We start from the raw sequence: 17,579 nt of genomic DNA, 5'->3' as shown, positions 1-17,579 counted from the left end.
CGCCGGACACCGAAGTCTTTGCATCACCAGATGTGGATTTTCTGACTTCCCCAAGGCTACCCTGAGTCCACAGCAAAGCTGAGTACCGTGGCTATCGTGGGTGACATGGAACCGTGACCCCTGGACACCATGATCTTTTGCAGCAACACTATCTTCCTGGACCTCCTCAAAGTTGTGCTTTGGGCTCCGAGTAGCCCCAGCCTTGAGCACCACCTGCACCAAAGATAGTTGGCCTCCACTCCACGAGTGACCCGTGGGCCAGCTTCAAGTGCGACCCCTCGAGGTTCCTTCGCGATCACTAGCCCATTGGCTAGCAGGTCCCCACAAAGACAACTCCTTTTCTGCTTGGGCTTACCTGGTTGCTCCAGACATGCCCTGACTTACCCTCGCTGGGTGAGTGCCTCAGACCTTGCTGGTCTGCACCGCAGTCCTTTCTCTAAATTCCAGTGACTTGCCGTTGCCAAGGCTTGTTGGGTCCATTCTGGTTGCCGACACTGCAGCACTCGACAAACTTTGTGGGACAGCTCGAATCCGGCTCATGGACTTCGTTGACGCCTCCTGCACCTCGTGGCTGAAGAGTCAAGACACCCATAAACTCACCTGAAGCACCCGACATCTGTGGGCATTGGTCCATCCTGCCCTTGGTCACTGGCTAGTGACCCAGACTCTGTCCCCTCTGCTTTCAGGTTCCTTCCATCCTAGATCCAGCCTTGGATCTCTTCGGACACTTCTCCTCTACACGACAGCAGCAGTTCTTTGCAGGCTTCCATTGCAATCGACGACACAACCCAACACCAAAAGACAGCTATGCACCCGTCTTCCCTGGGTGAGGTAACTCGAGTACTCCGGTAACTTCTTAAGTCCAAAAGGGTTTGGTCCTGACTCGATTAGAAGTGTCCCTAATCTTTAAATTTCCAACCGCCACATTGCCCATAGAAGATAACAGGAACCTGCGGTTGTGTTTACACACTGCATACAGTCCCCGTGGGCCCCCTGTGTCACTACCTTGGGTGGTTCCTTGGGAACCCAGCGATTCTACAGGCTCTAGGCCTTGTGTCTAGTTCAGTCGTGGTACTTATACCACTTTTTTGGTTTATGGTTTGGTACGCCCCTAGGGCCCAAACGTGTATTTGTGCTATAACTGATGATTGCTCTCTTGTAACTTAAGTACTTCGAACTCCGGCCTCATAAAGAGACTAGAGGGGTGTGTGTTAACCTAAATACATATATTTTAAATATATACCTAGTGTGGTTGTCCTTTCATTTGATCATTCAAGAGATTATAGACTGGTAAAACAATCTGCTTTACATTCCTTCAAGACTTAGCCTGAAGGCTGCTCTCCATAGCTACCACTAGGATAGCTTTCAACAAAGGTTGTCTTTAACCTATCACCATAAGGGGTTGTTTGGACTGATACAAGGTGTCCACTAGAACTAGTGGACAGCATATATCAGGCCACCTTCTCACATTGGTGTGCAGTGTGTGGGATTCCAGCTTGCTATTGTTTTACCAGATAATCTCAATTGAATTGATCAACTGATAACCACTAAAGGTACCTGAGGTGCATATAATATCAAGTTTAGCTACAGTAAGTTCTACTGAACTTAGAGTTGTGTGTTAAGGGATAGCACACCCTTTCTACAACTCAAAAGAGTTTAGTAGGCCACACTAGTGTAGGTAGTGCAATACACCACACCACATTAGTAATGTCTAACCAGCCAGGAACCAGTGGATCCCTACCAGGAACCAGTGAGCTCCTTTCCTATAAATATGAGGATCTCTCCTTTGCTCAGCTTAGGGCCTTATGTTCCATTAGGAAGCTGAAGACAGGCAAAAGTCCATCCACCCAGCATCTCATAAAGATACTTAAACTGGATGATATCACAGGGCCTAGCAGGCCTGATGGGATAGACAGTGTTGGTGGGGCAGCACCTGAGGGTGGGCCTAGGGGTGGAAACTCCCCTGACCCTACCTCTGATGCTGACCAGACTGGTGACAATGACCAGACTCAGGTGAACCCAGATCTCCTGGATGAGGAGGATGACAATAATGCTCCTTCCTTTATTCCTCCAGGTAGACCTGACAACAGGGCTAGAAGGGATAGATCTCTGTCAAGGGGATCTGTCCAGTCTAACTCCTCTATAGGGACCTCTGTCTCTTCTCACAGAGGGAGGGAAACCTCCCAGGAGAGGAGAGAGAGACTGCAGAAGTATGAGCAAGAAAAGTTCAACCTCAGAAAGCAGCAGATGGCCTTAGATAGGGAAGCTACAGAGCTCTACAGAGCTAGTAAAAATGAGGTACTAGAGTCCCTTGTGGCAGCAATTTCCCTAGAGATAGGGAGAGGTCTTATGACCATAGAAACCTAAGTAAGATTGTCCCTCCCTACCAGAGTGGGGATGAAATCCACAAATGGATAACTGCCTTGGAGAGGGCCTGTAAAGTACAGAAGGTCCCTCAAGGTCAGTGGGCAGCAATCCTATGGCTCTCCTTTGCAGACAAAGGTAGAGACAAGCTCCTCACTGTAAGAGAAGAGGATGCTGATGACTAAAAAGTCTTGAAAAGTGCACTGATAGATGGCCTAACCACTGAACAATACAGGTTAAAGTTCAGAGACACCCAAAAGGCACAGAATCAGGACTGGTTTGACTTTGTTGACTATGCTGCTAAGGCTCTGGAAGGTTGGTTATTGGGCAGTAAAGTGTGTAACTTCAAAGGATTGTATAATCTGATAATGAGGGAGAAGATTCTTAATAATGTCAAAATCAGCTGTTGCACCAGTACCTGGTAGACTCGGATCTGACCTCTCCCCAAGAATTGGGAAAGAAGGGAGACAAATGGGTCAGAACCAGGGTGAGGCAGAAGGTACAGAACCAAGGTGCTGACCCAAAGAAGCAAGATTAAAAAACTCTGACAAGGGTGGGGACAAGGGTAAAGACCAGAAGTCTTCTCAAGGGCCCCAAAAATCTTCTTCAGGTGGGGATTCACAGTCAGGAAAGGGTAAAGGCCAAAAGAAACCTTGGTTCAAAATCTGTAAACAGAAAACTCACTGGACTAGTGACTGCACCAAGGCCAAAGAAAATACTCCAGCCCCCACCAATGCCCCTAAGGCACCTGCTCCCCCTAGTGCAGTCACAATTGGTGGTGGGAATACACAGAATAAGGGTGTAGTAGGGTTGACCCTGGGTTCTGAGATGGACTCTGCCCTAGTCAGAGTACCAACTCAGGCTGTGCTTGTCAGTGGTGGGGCATGGATATGTCCCCCTTTGTGAGTCCCAGTAACTTGGGCAAATACAGACAGCAGCCTTTAATTAATAGAGTAGAAGCTTGGGCATTCAGGGACACAGGAGCAAGTGTTACAATGGTGACAAAAGATCTTGTGGATCCTGGGCAGATTATACTTGTTGAAATGTACCAGGTGACCAATGCTAGCAATGTCAGAACAGACCATTCTCTGGCAGTTGTTAACTTCTCCTGGGGAGGGGTAACTGGCCTTACGAAGGTTGTGGTAAGTGCAGACCTACCAGTACAGTGCTTGCTTGGCAATGATCTAGAGACTTCAGCTTGGGCTGAAGTGGAGCTCAGGACACATGCAGAAATGTTAGGGATCCATGCATATGTCTTTTCTGTGACCAGGTCACAGGCAAAAATGTCAAAAGCTGGACAGGCCCTGGATTCTGGAATAATGGACCAGGTGCCTCACAAGAGGAGCAGTAGGGTTAAGGCAGAGCCTTCTCACCTGTCTCAGGATACTGATCAGTCTCCTCAGGGAAATGATCTTGAGCCTGAAGAAGGAACTGTCCCAGAGGAGCTTGAACCTGACCAGGTTGAGTTCTTGGGAACAGGGGGCCCTTCCAGGTCTGATCTGAGCAAGGAGCAGAAAACCTGCCCCTCTCTTGAAACCCTCAGACAGCAAGCTGCAGATGAGACTGCTGGGAATGCTAGTGGCACCCATAAAGTTTATTTGGATGATGGACTCCTTTACTCAGAGAGTAGAGACCCCAAGCCTGGTGCATCCAGGAGGTTGGTTATACCTCTGAAGTTTAGGGGTTTCCTATTGACAGTAGCCCATGATATTCCCCTAGCAGGACACTTAGGCCAGAACAAGACTTGGGACAGAATTGTTCCTCACTTTCACTGGCCACACATGTCTGAAGACACAAAGGAGTTTTGTCGCTCCCGTGTAACCTGCCAAGCCAGTGGCAAAGCAGGTGGCATTACAAAGGCCCCCCTGATACCACTACCTGTGGTGGGGGTGCCCTTTGAAAAGGTAGGGATTGACATTGTTGGTCCCATGGATCCCCAAACAGCATCTGAGCACAGATTTATACTGGTGGTAGTGGATCGTGCCACCATGTATCCAGAAGCAATTCCCCTAAGGACCACTACAGCACCTGTAGTGGCAAGAGCTCTCTTGAGTGTGTTCTCCAGAGTAGGTTTTCCAAAGGAGGTAGTATCGGTCGGGGCTCCCGCGTAGAGGGCATTTCCGTAGTCGAGTCTGCTGCTGACGAGGGCCTGGGTGACTGTTTTTCTTGTAACTTTCGGGATCCATCTGTAGATTTTGCGGAGCATGCAGATGGTGTTGAAGCAGGAGGAGGAGATGGCATTGACTTGCTTGGTCATTGAGAGCGTTGAGTCGAGGATGATTCCCAGGTTGCGTGCGAGGTCGGTGGGTGTCGGGGCTGCCCCCAGTGCCGTCGGCCACCAGGAGTCATCCCAGGCTGAGGGGTTGGAGCCGAGGATGAGGACCTCCGTCTTGTCCGAGTTCAGCCTCAGGCGGCTGATCTTCATCCAGTCGGTGATGGCCTTCATTCATTCGTGGAGGTTGGCTTTGGCGGTGATGGGGTCCTTGGTGAGGGAGAGGATCAGTTGAGTGTCGTCTGCGTAGGAGATTATGTTGAGGTCGTGCTGTCGGGCGATGTGTGCGAGCAGGGCCATGTAAATGTTGAACAGTGCCGGGCTGAGGGAGGATCTCTGGGGTACGCCGCAGATGACCTTGGAGGCTTTGGAACGGAATGGGGGGAGGCGGACGCTCTGGGTTCTGCCGGAGAGCAAGGAGGTGGTCCATTCCAGAGCCTTGTCTCGGATCCCTGCGGCGTGGAGGCTTCCGCGTAGTGTGCGGTGGCAGACGGTGTCGAAGGCGGCGGAGAGGTCTAGGAGAATGAGTGATGTGTTCTGAATGGCTGTGTGTTACTAACTTAGTGTAACATCTGACTTTATGGTGTTTTTGGAAATGTGTGCCCCTCCAGCCAAAGGTGTTTTATTGAGGCCAGTCTCCTGAGACCATTTTGGTGTTGCTGCCTATCTGTGGGATTAATTTAGCTTTTCCTGTTAGCGTTTTTGTCTAAGGGTTAGGTGTCCCCCACCTATGTTCATTAAATCCGTTGCATCAGGCTTAGGTCGCAGGGCCTGCTTGACCACGTATTTCTGACTTGGGGTTTACAAAGAGGTCATATCAGGTGAATTCAACAACAGAGATACAAGTTTGTTATTGTGCGTAACTATATCATGGAGTACATCGATATTTTATTTATCAATGTTAGCTGAATCCAAGAACTGCCCTTTTTATTTTAAATTCCTTCTTGATTTCTATCTTCACCACATTTAAGATTCATGCTTTAAAAACTCTACATAACCTTTGGCAGGAACTTTGGAACATCAACATTTCAAAGTTCTCTTTCCAAGCTTCTCTGTTTTGCTGCTATTAGACTGGACTCCATCGCAGAGACTTTCTTCACCATTGACATTTGCCCAGTCTATGATGAATGAAGGTCTTCCAATGTATTCAGCTTCTTCTCAGTCCCCGTCACCAAGTTGTTTAGTTTGCACAGGGTTTTAAAGATCCCAACTATGTCAGCAATGTTCAAATCGATGTTAGCATTGCTGCTAGGTGCAGTTTTGCTTAGTGACACCATTTCTATTTTCAAATGATCCCTGTTCATGATCCACACTAACAACATATTTTTATTGCTAATTGAGCACAGTTTAAGATGGTCTTTCCTGCTCCTCTTGTATTTTACCAGCCTTCAATCATTTGCAACATGAGTTGGCCTGAGCGATTGTATAGCACACTCACATATTGTTGGAAGGTGGCTTATTAGTAGGTGTAGGTAGCTATCTACCATTAGTAAGAAGGCAACAATCACAATATAAATCCAGTCAAGGTCTCAATAAATGATTCCCTTGCTCAACCCCTGGCACCTGGCTGCGAGCAGGCATGTTTAACTTAGGCGAGAGGTGTGTACAGAATTTAAAAACACCAATACATGAAATAAGTAAGACACAACACACAATACAAATGCAATACCAATTTATAAAGATAGGAAATATTTTTATGATTAAAATTCATCGAAATGCCAAAATCCAATGTCAGAGATTAGAAATATGACATTTGTAAGAGCATACACTTTCTAGTGTTTAAAAGCTAAAAACACCAACTTGGAACATCAGGTCATCCTTGATCAGGACAAAGTCAAAGTTTCAGGCCAACCACGATGAAGCATGGGTCTGATACAGTTAGGAGTAGGGCCTGGTCAAGTTCTTACCTTCTGACTCAGTCACGTTTTTGGAGTTTTTTCTCTTGACCTCGAGGAGGTCTCCTCTGCAGACTGGATTTGGGTTCGACGACAGTGGCTTGCTTCAGTGAGAAGGCGATTCCCGGAAATCTTGTCGACAAAGAAAAGCCCTGGAACTTCAGCGGGGAAACCTGAATTTCAGGCCGGGTTGTGGTTCGATGTCGCCAGCATGACACTCAATGACAGGATGGTCAACTTATAGAGCTTTTTGGTCAAAATCTGGCGATGCCTCCAGAAGTTCCTTTTGGGTTCTTGATGGCTCTACAACACTAGCCCAGGAGTTGCTCCATGGAGAGTTCCCCCAATACACCTGGCCAAATCCTTAAAGTCCAGCTGAAGTTAGTCAGTTGGTTCCTTCTTGATGGAGATGATGCAGATAGAACTCTTTTAACCTGTTGCTTTCATGGAGTCCACTCTGTAATATTTAGTTCTCTTGCTGTAGTTCCAAAGTGTACAGCAGGTGCAGTCCTCCTAGTGCAGACCAGGGGTTCCAGCAGGACAGTCTTTCTTCTTCTTGTTTCTTCAAGGAAGGATCTGAGTTGTTGGGCATATCATTTTTATTTTAAAGGAGCCCGCAAAGCAGGGTTAACTTTTAAAATGACAGGAAGCCACACTGCAGTGCACACTTAAGTGCATTACATCTGCTGGACCCCTAGACCTACATGCCCTGCCATACACTAAAGACGTACAGATGGGTTTTTAGTACCAGTTGTAATTATACTTAATTACCAAATGCTTTTAATCAGAGCCAATGCCCTGGGTCTGTTTAGATTAAGAAAACCAGCATCTACTAGTCAAAATGGGGGCACAAATTGGGGGGACACTGCAAAAAAAATCCTGGTTTCTCACATTAGCTCACTTCTGTCAATATTTCGGCTTTATTAAAGTTTAATAAAGCCTTCCCATGTTCGGCTATTAATCTAATGGACTACAATGGGGAAAATGAAATTGGCAGTTTTTCCCTTATCAGGGGATATAAAACATATTTTATAATGTCACTGCTTATAGGTACAAGGCACCCTATCACCAGGGCACATAGGGGAGAACTTAGGTGTGACTTATATATAAAAATAAGGTATGTAAAGACTTTGGAAGTACCTTTAAATCCAATGTTTAATTTGCATATAATTTTGAATTGAAATCAGCTTGCAAAGCAGGGCTGACTTTTAAAACGACAGCAGACCACACAGCAGTGCACACTTAAGTGCATTAAATCTGCTTGGTCTCCAAAGCTATATGCCCTTCCGTATACTAGGGGCTTACAGGTAGTTTGTCATAATAATTATAATTACACCTAATTATCATGAACCTTTTAAATAAAGCACCAGCCGTGGGCCTGGTCAACAGAGCCCAGGGCAAAATAGGAGTCAGTAAGCACCAGTATCAGTCAAAAAATGGGAGAGATCAGGGCAGGAAGGATGTCTTTCTTACACTGCCCCCCTACAGACGAAAGGCGATGAGTAACTAACCTACACCCCGGTAGTCCTCATCAGCTAATTGTAAAACTCTGGAAAGCCCATCTACACTGGCCTCATCAGTCTGTGTTCCACTTTGAAGTCCATCCCCAGTAGGCAAATTGACCAACTCAACAGTTTGGGAATCCTCCCTCCCCCATATGCATGAGCCATCTGAGAGGTCTGTGGACAGTTTGAATATGAAAGTGACTATCAAACAGGTATGGCCTCTGCCTCTTCAGGGACAAACCGCAGTGAAGGTTTCCCTCGGTGGCACTCCATCTTTGCCCTCTGTGGAGTAGCCCCTTACTAATGAAGGCATCTGGCTGATCTAGGCCCTCCTCATTTAATTGTGCCAACACTGCCCTCATCCCCTGTTCTGAAGCATCTGTCTGAACCACAAATTGCTTTGTGCAATCAGGGACCAGTAACACTGGTGCTGAACACATTGCCTCCTACAGAGAGTAAGAGGCCTTCTGACACTCTTGGGTACAAATTACTTTTTTGGGCTGCTTTTTAGAAGTGAGGTATGTCAGTAGAGTCAAAATGGTCCCATAGTTTTGAGCACATCTTCTGTAGTCTCCAGTCAGACCAAGGAATGCCCTGACCTGTGTCTGTGTTGTAGGAGCTACCCAATCCACAATAGTTAGTATTTTGGGTTGGAGAGGCTGTGCATGTCCTCCACCTGCAAGATGCCCAAGTACACCACTGAACTCTGCCCTAACTGGCACTTACTGGCCTTGCTGGTCAGGCCTGCCTGTTGCAGGGCCTGACACACTCCCTTCAGGTGGTCCAGGTGATCCTCCCAGGTGGAACTGTACACTGCTATAGCATCCAGATAAGCTGCACTGTGCTGTCCCAGTCCAGACAGGACCCTGTTGACCAACCTTTGGAAGGTGGGAGGGGCATTCTTTAAACCAAAGGGCAACCTACCAGTAGCCTGAGCCCAAATAAATGTAGTCAGGTACTTTCCAGCCCGTAACATATCAATGAGCACATCAACTCTAGATATAAGGTGAACATCAGTTTTAGGGACTGCATTCGATCCTCCATAGTCTACACAGAACCTTAAATCCTTCTTCATCCCTTGGAGATTAGTTTTGGGTGCCAGCACCACTGGGCTGGCCCATGGACAATCAGAGGGCTCAAATCCAACTCCTCCATCTTAGCTACTTCAGCCTTGACGCTGGCTCTGACATGGATAGACAACCTGTACATCTTATTTGTGACAGGTAGGCTGCCACAATTGTCAACATCGTGTATATACCAGTTGGTGATGCCTTGGGTCGAAGAGAACAGACCAACAAACTGCTCCAATACCTGCTTGTAGTCTTTGTGCTACTGGTCTGTCAATTTTGGGCAGAGTATATCTCCCTCCACCGACCCATCTTGCATATTGTGAGAGAGAAGGTGTGGCAGTGGCTCAGACTCCTTCATCAGTGACCATCAGCATGGTCATGTCTGCCCTGTCTTGGTGGGGTGTCAGCCTATTGACATGCAGGACTCTGTTGGGATTCTTGGGGATGCTAAATCTTCTTCTCAAGGATTGAACAGGACCCTGTCCACTTGTCCGGGAGGGCCCTGGGAGCTACCGGCTCCAACAACCACGCCAATTGTCTTGGAGTGTACTCAGACATAGTAGCCTTTCAGTCATACCAGAGATTCAGGAGCTCTTTTCTGGCCTCCAGAACTGCCATATGAGATCGCAGGCCTAGTGCATAGTCCAGGACATTGTCCTTGGCTTCCTTGAGAGGCTTTTCCCAGGACTCTCTCACACGACACATTGGCTGTCTTACAGGGTGCCCAAGCAACAAAGCCAACCCCTTTTTGTGTCACCTCCCTGAATGCAAACAATAGGCATGGGAGGAGAATGTCACATCAACTTCTGAGTTTGTCAGACAAACCCATGATCATGCCATTAGGGTATTATTGAACCTTTACACCAGGGCATTAGCCTGGTGATGCGATGGAGTGGTGAACTTGGAGGTAACACCACATTCTCTCTATCTGAGACCACCTACTTTGGGAAATCCACTCTGGTAAACACACCAAGTTGGGTTCTAGCCACTGAAGGTGCAGTGACTGTCCTGAGGGCATATCTTGTGGCATGGTCCACTACCACCAAGATAAATCTGTTTCGTAAGGAAGTTGGTGGGTCTAAGAAACCAACAATGTCCACTCCCACCCTTTCATAGGGAATCCCAACCACTGGCAGATGTATCAAGGGATCCTTTGGCTTGTTCCCTGTCTTGCCACCGGCCTGTCAAGTTGCACGGGAGCTGCAACCCCCCCCTACTTTCGCAGTCATGTTGGGCTAATGTAAATGGTTGACCTACTGGTTCCAAATTTTACTCTGACCCAAATGACCTGGCATGGGGACGTCATGGCTCAATGCGAGGAGGTATTCTCCATACTTTAGGTGGGCCACCAACCTCCTGGTGGCTCCTTCTTTGAGGTCAGTGGCCTCAGTATACAGGACTTCCTCATCCCAGTAGACTTTGCGGAATCCACTGACTTCCCCTTTCTCTTGACTTGTGACAGTCTGCCCCAGGCCCTCGAGAGTGGGACAGTCTCTTTGTCCCTGACACAGCTACTTTCTGGAGAATCCACCAGTTCATTGAAATTCTGCCAAGTTGGACAGATTTTGCAGGGGTGTAATCCCCATCTCAGAGGTCAGATCCTGCTCCCCTAGGTCAGACTCCTCCTGTACCTCTGGAGTTGTTTGGGCTGGCTCACCAGACTATGTGCCCTTTCTCTTGTCATTTGAGGCTAAACCCATTGTTCCAGGGTCCAAATGTCCAGCATTTTCCTTCTGGGCAGTCTGTGATCTGGTCACAGAACATACCCACTCAGGGAGGTCCAGCATCTTTGCATGGACAATACTCTCCACCCCTGACAAGTCAGAAGCTTCAAGAGCATTTCCCAGTAGACACTCTACTGAGGGGGCAGGAGACACAACTACCTACTTAGGGCCTGTCACACCTCCCCATTCCAAACTCACTATGGCCTTGAAATGGAGTTTGGCTCTGCTGTCTCCATAGGTCACCTGGTGATACACACCAGATATGATCTGCTCTGGAGAAACCAGTTTTTTTGTGACCATGGTCACACTGGCTCCTGTATATCGCAGACCCTCAACCTCAGTATATTGATTTTAGGCATCTGCCTGTACCTCTCCATGTTGGGAGGCTATGCGGCCAGGGCTGCAATTTCTACCCCACCCAGGGAAAGAAAGGTTGCCTCCGTAAACCCCCTCCCCGTCTCTAGGACAATATCCACCCCCACACCTACACTGACAATCCCCTGTGACTAGCCACAAGTAGTGGGCTTCTTTGTACAGACAGGATCTCTTCTTTTGTGTCCTGACGGATTATGGTCATAACACCTCGGCATCTTTAAAGGTTTAAAGAATGTTCTTGTCTTTGCAGGGTCAAGAGACTTTCCCGGATACCCTTACCCTTGAGGTTGGAGTGGCTCAGCCCCCCCGTGTGCAGGTTTTTGTGGGTCTTGAGAGGACTCTTTTTGTTTTGTATCTTGTTTGTCCAAAGGCTTTGTCTTCCTTTCTTCTGATCACCCCTCTGGTGTTGATTGGAAACCCTAGTTCTCACCCACTCATCAGCTGTCTCCCCCAGTTTGTGGACCAGACAGTTTTGAGTCCAATAGATATTATTGTAACGTTGCTTGTACACAATGAGTCAGGATGTGCATTTTAAGGAATACATTGTTCATCCCTTCATAAGTACTCACCTGGATCTCCTGAATCCAGCCCTCTAGTGCCTTCACTGAGGTGTCTTGTCTACAAAGTCCACCCAGGACTGTATGTTTAAATTCTGGGTGTCTCTGAACTTCATCCTGTACTGCTCTGGGGGGAGACCAAACCTTCTGACCTGACATTTTCTCATGTGCAAGAAAGATTCTGCCTCCGCTCCCTCTAGTGACAGGTGTCTATCCCTTCCAGCTACTAGGATCAACTCCCAGAGGAGTGAACCAGAGTATTTGGAGTGGACCCTTCTCATTTTAAGGTTCCTTTCAAATACTTTCAGCCACTTTTCAGTATCATCCCCCTCCTGGTACTTGGAAACTATCCCATAGGGAAGTCTGGGGCCAAACCCACCACCACAAGACATCTCTTCATCTTGCTCTTCTTTGCTGCCACCATTCTTCCCTGCTTTTGCCTCTGCACACTTCTCTCTATCTCGATCCAACTTCTTCTCTTCTAAAGCTATGAAAGCCAACTGAGTGGCCATCTCTCTTTCTCTGAGGGACACTACTGCCACCGCTGTGGAGACCCTCCCCTCCTACCATTAGACCTCATGAAACAAGCAGTAGAAAAGTTGTCATCATCCTCCTCTTGGAGATTGTTAGAGGGGTCATCTTTCCCCTCCCCTTCATTCCCTAAAACTGACTTTGCCCAGGCCTTAAGCACCCTAATAATTTCTGATTTTCTGATCCTATTAGCAGCAGGTAGCCCTTGGCCATTCCCTATACCCTAAGCCCAGCAACTGTGAGATTAGCCAGGTTATCCAGATCAAGCTCCATGGTATCCTTAGCTTTGGGTCACATAAACATTTGCAAACCAGGGGTATTACAAATTAGACAAATACAAAATTAATTAAAAAACAGTTTAGTGCAAATTTCAAGATTTCAAAATCAATTTTTGTTCTAAGTCAGTTTACTTGATTTTTAAAGACCTTTACGTAAATATTGTATGGTGTGGTTTAAACACAGATACTATCCTCACCACTGAACGTCAAACGTCAAATGTTGCAAGGTGGTTTATTAGTAGGTGTAGGTAGCTACCTACCACAAGTGATAAGGCGACAATCACAATATAAGGTCCCGTCAAGGTCTCAATAAATTATTCCCTTGCTCAACACTTAGTACCTGGCTGCGAGCAGGCAGGCTAAACATGGGAGACCCCAATAAATTAAGTAAGACACAACAACCAATTAAAATCCAACACCAATTTATAAAGATAGGAAACAACAAAAATACAATGTAGGCATATGAATTTTAAAAACACTTTCTAGTGCTTAAAGGCAAAAGTGCCAACTTGGGACATTGGTCGCGCTTGACCTGGACAAAGTCAAAGTTTCAGGCTGACCATAATGGAGCACAGGTCAGATGCAGTCTGGGGTAATGCTCGGTCTAGTTTTTACCTTATGACTTAGGGCCTGATTTAGATCTCGGTATACGAATTACTCCACCACAATGGTGACTGATATCCTGTCTGACGAAATATAAATCCCATTATTTCCAATGGGATTTATGTTTTGACGAATGGTATATCTGTCTTTGTTGTGATGGAGTAACACATCCGCCGAGATCTAAATCAGGCCCTTAGGTAGTTTTTGGAGCTTTTTCTCTCAACGTCGAGTGCGACTCCTCAGCTGGCCGGGTTTGAGGCCGAAGACAGCGGCTTGCTTCAGCAGGATGCCTCGGCCAATTCCTGGAAGTTTCATCAACAAAGAAGAACTCTGGATTTTCAGTGGGGCAAACCTGAATTTCAGGCAGAGTCATAGTTCGACATCTCCAGCTTGACTCTCGACGTTGGGTTAGTCAATTTATGGAGCTTTTTGGTCAAAAAGCTCCCAATGATCTCAACCCTCTGGAGATGCCTCCAGAAGGTCCATTTGGGTTCTTGATGGGTTCACAACACCAGCCAAGATTCCAGAAGCTCTGAGTTCCTCCTTGGAGAGTTGGGACTACAGTTTCCACAATGCACCTGGTCAATTCCTTTAAAGTCCAGCTGAAGGTGGTCAGCTGGTTCCTTCTTGGAGGAGATGCTACAGGTGGAGCTCTTTTAAGCTGCTGCTTTCATAGAGTCTACTCCTTAATATTTAGTTCTCTCCTTTTGGCGCAAGGCAAAGTCCTTCCTTTGCTGTAGTTCCAAAGTGTGCAGCAGGTGCAGTCATTCAGAGTTCAGTCCTCTTGGTGCAGGCCAGTTGTTCCAGCAGGACAGTCTTTCTTCTTTTTGTTTCTTTAGGCAGGGATCTGAGTTGCTGTGTAGCTCTTCCATATTTATCTATGCTTCTGGGGTGACACGCATGGGGGTACCACTGACCAATGGGGTACAGAGTGCCACCCTCAGGTATGACAACTTTCTCCAAAGGGTGGCATATATTTGTCCCAGAAAGCACTATTTGTCAAAATCCAAATTGGAGAAAATGTCTCCTGGAGCTTAGGCTCTGGAAAACCTAACCTACTGGTGTGACTAACTTTCCAAACATTCCCCTTCCATCCCCTCTGCTAATTCACTTACAGGTGTTCCCATCTAGCTGGGGGGCATGAAGTGGGGGTGGGTCTCGGTTCTGTCCTAGATGACCTTCCCTCCTTGAAGACCAGTTAAGCTACCCAGCCCTCTTCCATCTATTTGCTCTGCAGCTTGCAGATCTCCTCTCATCAGATGTCTCTTTGCTTCCTTTCAGACCACTTCACACCTCATCAGAGCAGCTGGGCTGAGCCTGTCAAAGGCTGGTCAATAAGGAGAGGCTTCTCTAGAACACGATTTAGGCACATCAGAAAAGCAAGTAGTACCACTTCTTTTCTGTCATATTTATAATAAATCTAACCTTGGCATGTTCTGGATTTATTCTCGGTATTATTTAGACACTTTAAAGTATCATTTTAACTCACTCCTTTCGATATTTAGGTGTATTAAAGTTTAATAAAGCCTGCCTGTGTTAGCCTATGGAGATAATGTTCTACAAAGGGGGAAACAAAATTGACAGTTGTTCTCTCACCAGGGCATATAAAACATCTTTTATATTGTCCCTGCTTGTAGCTACAAGGCACTCTAGGGGCACCTAGTGGAGGCCGTAGGGACGACTTGCATGTATAAAAAGGTTATTTAAGACTTTGGAATTACCTTTAATTCCAAAGTCAAATTTGCATGTAATTGTACTTGATAAGCAGCCTTCATAGCAGGGTTAACTTTTACAATACCAGCAAGCCACACAGCAGTGCCCACTTAAGTGCATTAAATATTCTGTGCCTCCAAACCTACATGCCTTCCACATACAAAGGGCCTAAAGGTAGGTTATCGTATCAATTGTAATTACACCTCATTACCATAGACCTTTTAAACAGAGAACTGGCCTTGGGCTTGATTAGCAGAACCGAGGGCACATTCAGAGTCAATAACTGCCAACAAAAGTAAATAAATTGGAGGTGATCGGGACAAAAAGGATGACTTTCACTCACATATAGTGTAGTTGATAGGTCCTTGATCATTGTATGGATCTTCTATAAAGGCAGATAAGAGAATCTTTTACTGCCCTTTGACCCAAACTGTAATATTTCCTTAGAGTGTGGTATGAATTACACTCCTCTTTTTAGTACAATTCATGATGTTCTAATACAGTTGAGCAGTAGGGTTGGCCTGTTTATGTGAACTAAATAATTATCAAAAATATTGTGAAAGTGCCTTGCCATGGATCGGTCAGCTATTCAAGCCATTTGGCTTTGCTCTAAAGTCTGAATACAAGGATAGCTCCCGCTAGACTTGTATAACTTCTTTCTAGGCTTATAAAAGCACTATGAGGCTAACCACAACTGAACTTATTACATGTGAATCAAAGACATGAACATACTGGTCTCTTTTTTCTTTATTTTGATTAGAATTTCTTCTCACTTTATTATAGAAAGTTAAAATATTTTGTGCACCCAATTGTTGATCATTAATTCAAAATACACAATTTTTACACGTTATAATGCAGCAAATGCATTTATTTAAAAAAAATAAAAAAAATAGTAGCTGTACAATCATTTGGAGGCATTGTCTGATAGACATCTTAATGTTTACCTCCAACAACCAACCCCACAAAACCACTCTCTCCTAACACACAGTAGTACACTTTCTCAAACGTAACCTTCCCACAAACATTTACATACAAAAATGATAACAAAGGAGAGAAAACTTCAAAAATGGCTGTTGTTGTGTTGTAAATTAGGATTACAAACCAACGGGTCAACACATGTTTCGGTGGGATTTATAATTTTGATCCACCTTCATCAGGACCATCCATTTACATATTTTGAGGTCTGTGGATATTTAGGGGGGTATCTCTAGTAGCTCAAAGTTTTTTTAAAGTTTTGAGGCTAATTCGCCCAGCCACAAGCAAATCATAGTTCAACAGTAATCCAAGGCATGAGTGCAGGGTTTTGAAGAGAAAAGCTTAAATCATGCCACCGGCGTTCGTTCGATCAGACAGGTTTCTAGCCGAGACACCATGTCCACAGAATGGAGAGTTTTAAACTGCGTGGAACCACTTTATTTCAGTAACCTATCTTCATCATAATCTCCACCTGTGTTTGCTGCGTCTCAGGACGCGTGTGTCTCCAGAAAGAAGGATTACTGTTTGAGCTCTGAATTGCTTTTGACTGGGCGGATTAGCCCCAAATTTTGAAAAAACTTGGAGCTATTAGATACACCTCCCTAAATATCCACAGACTTCAAAATATGTAAATGGGTGGCCCTGATGAAGGTGGATTAAAATTATAAATCCCACCAAAACAAATCCCAATTTACAACACAACAACTGCCATTTTTGAAGTTTTCTCTCTGTTACCATCAATGTATGTAATTGTGGTTGGGAAGGATACGTGTGAGATGTGAATGTGAAAGTGTTCTGCTTTGTGTTAGGAGAGAGTGGTCAAGGGTGTTTGGGGTAAATATTAAGATATGTATCAGACGATGTCTCCAAATGATTGTGCAGTTCCCAATCCGTTTAATTTTGTTTAAACAAGACACACATTTGATACATTATAGTGTATATTCAATTAATGATCAACATTTGGATGTACAAAAATGTTTTTAACTTTATATAATAAAATGAGAAGAAATTCTAATTTAAAAAAATAAGAGAAAGACATGTCAGAAATATATTTTGGTTTTTTACATACACTTTTTAAAATGATTTTTTTAAGTAAATATATTTTTTGAAGTTAATATACTTCTTAATATTAATAATTTGATGCATGTTGCTATTTTGCAAAAGTATTTAGGTCTTCTCTATTTTTGTAGATGATAATTTGCCCTTTACATAAAAAGTAGGGAAACTCGATATTTTGCCCTCAATATATATATTCCTGATAATTTTGCATTTCAAGATTTTTGACCGCTACATTGTCATACAACCATACCTAAGGTTGATGAACAATGATTGTGTATTTACATTTATTACAACAAATGCCACTCTTTGATCCAATTAACAAAGTAACACAGCCAAGCTGACTCAGTGCACAATGACTGCCACCAAAGATGTGCTAACTGAGCATTGGAATACATGGTATATTTCACTCCTTGGCCCTCACTATGAATCATCTCCTAATTCTAGTGAGTCTGTAATAACTGTTGCCAGCCCATCATTATAATATTTTTTTACATTCTCCTAGAGGTTTTGTCTGCTAAAAGCAGTAAAATATCCTGGGTGTAGGTGTTAACCAAAATGGACTTAGATCTGGAATCACTAAGTGTCACAGACTTTGCTCATTTCTTAGTGGACCCTCAGGGTCCAACTCTTAATGGGTCTGATTTTCCCCACCTCTGAT

At 45.2% G+C, this 17,579-nt stretch overlaps 1 protein-coding gene across 1 annotated transcript in view; it reads left to right on the top strand.

The window, feature by feature from the left end:
• Positions 1 to 17,579, top strand: part of LOC146799897 (cytosolic phospholipase A2 gamma-like) — a 668,494-nt gene that overhangs the window by 182,404 nt on the left and 468,511 nt on the right. The gene's annotated exons all lie outside the window — the stretch shown is intronic.

Source organism: Triturus cristatus, chromosome 8, assembly GCF_964204655.1.
Source record: "Triturus cristatus chromosome 8, aTriCri1.1, whole genome shotgun sequence".
NCBI classification, from domain to species: domain Eukaryota; kingdom Metazoa; phylum Chordata; class Amphibia; order Caudata; family Salamandridae; genus Triturus; species Triturus cristatus.
This window is presented reverse-complemented; position numbering and strand designations above follow the sequence as displayed.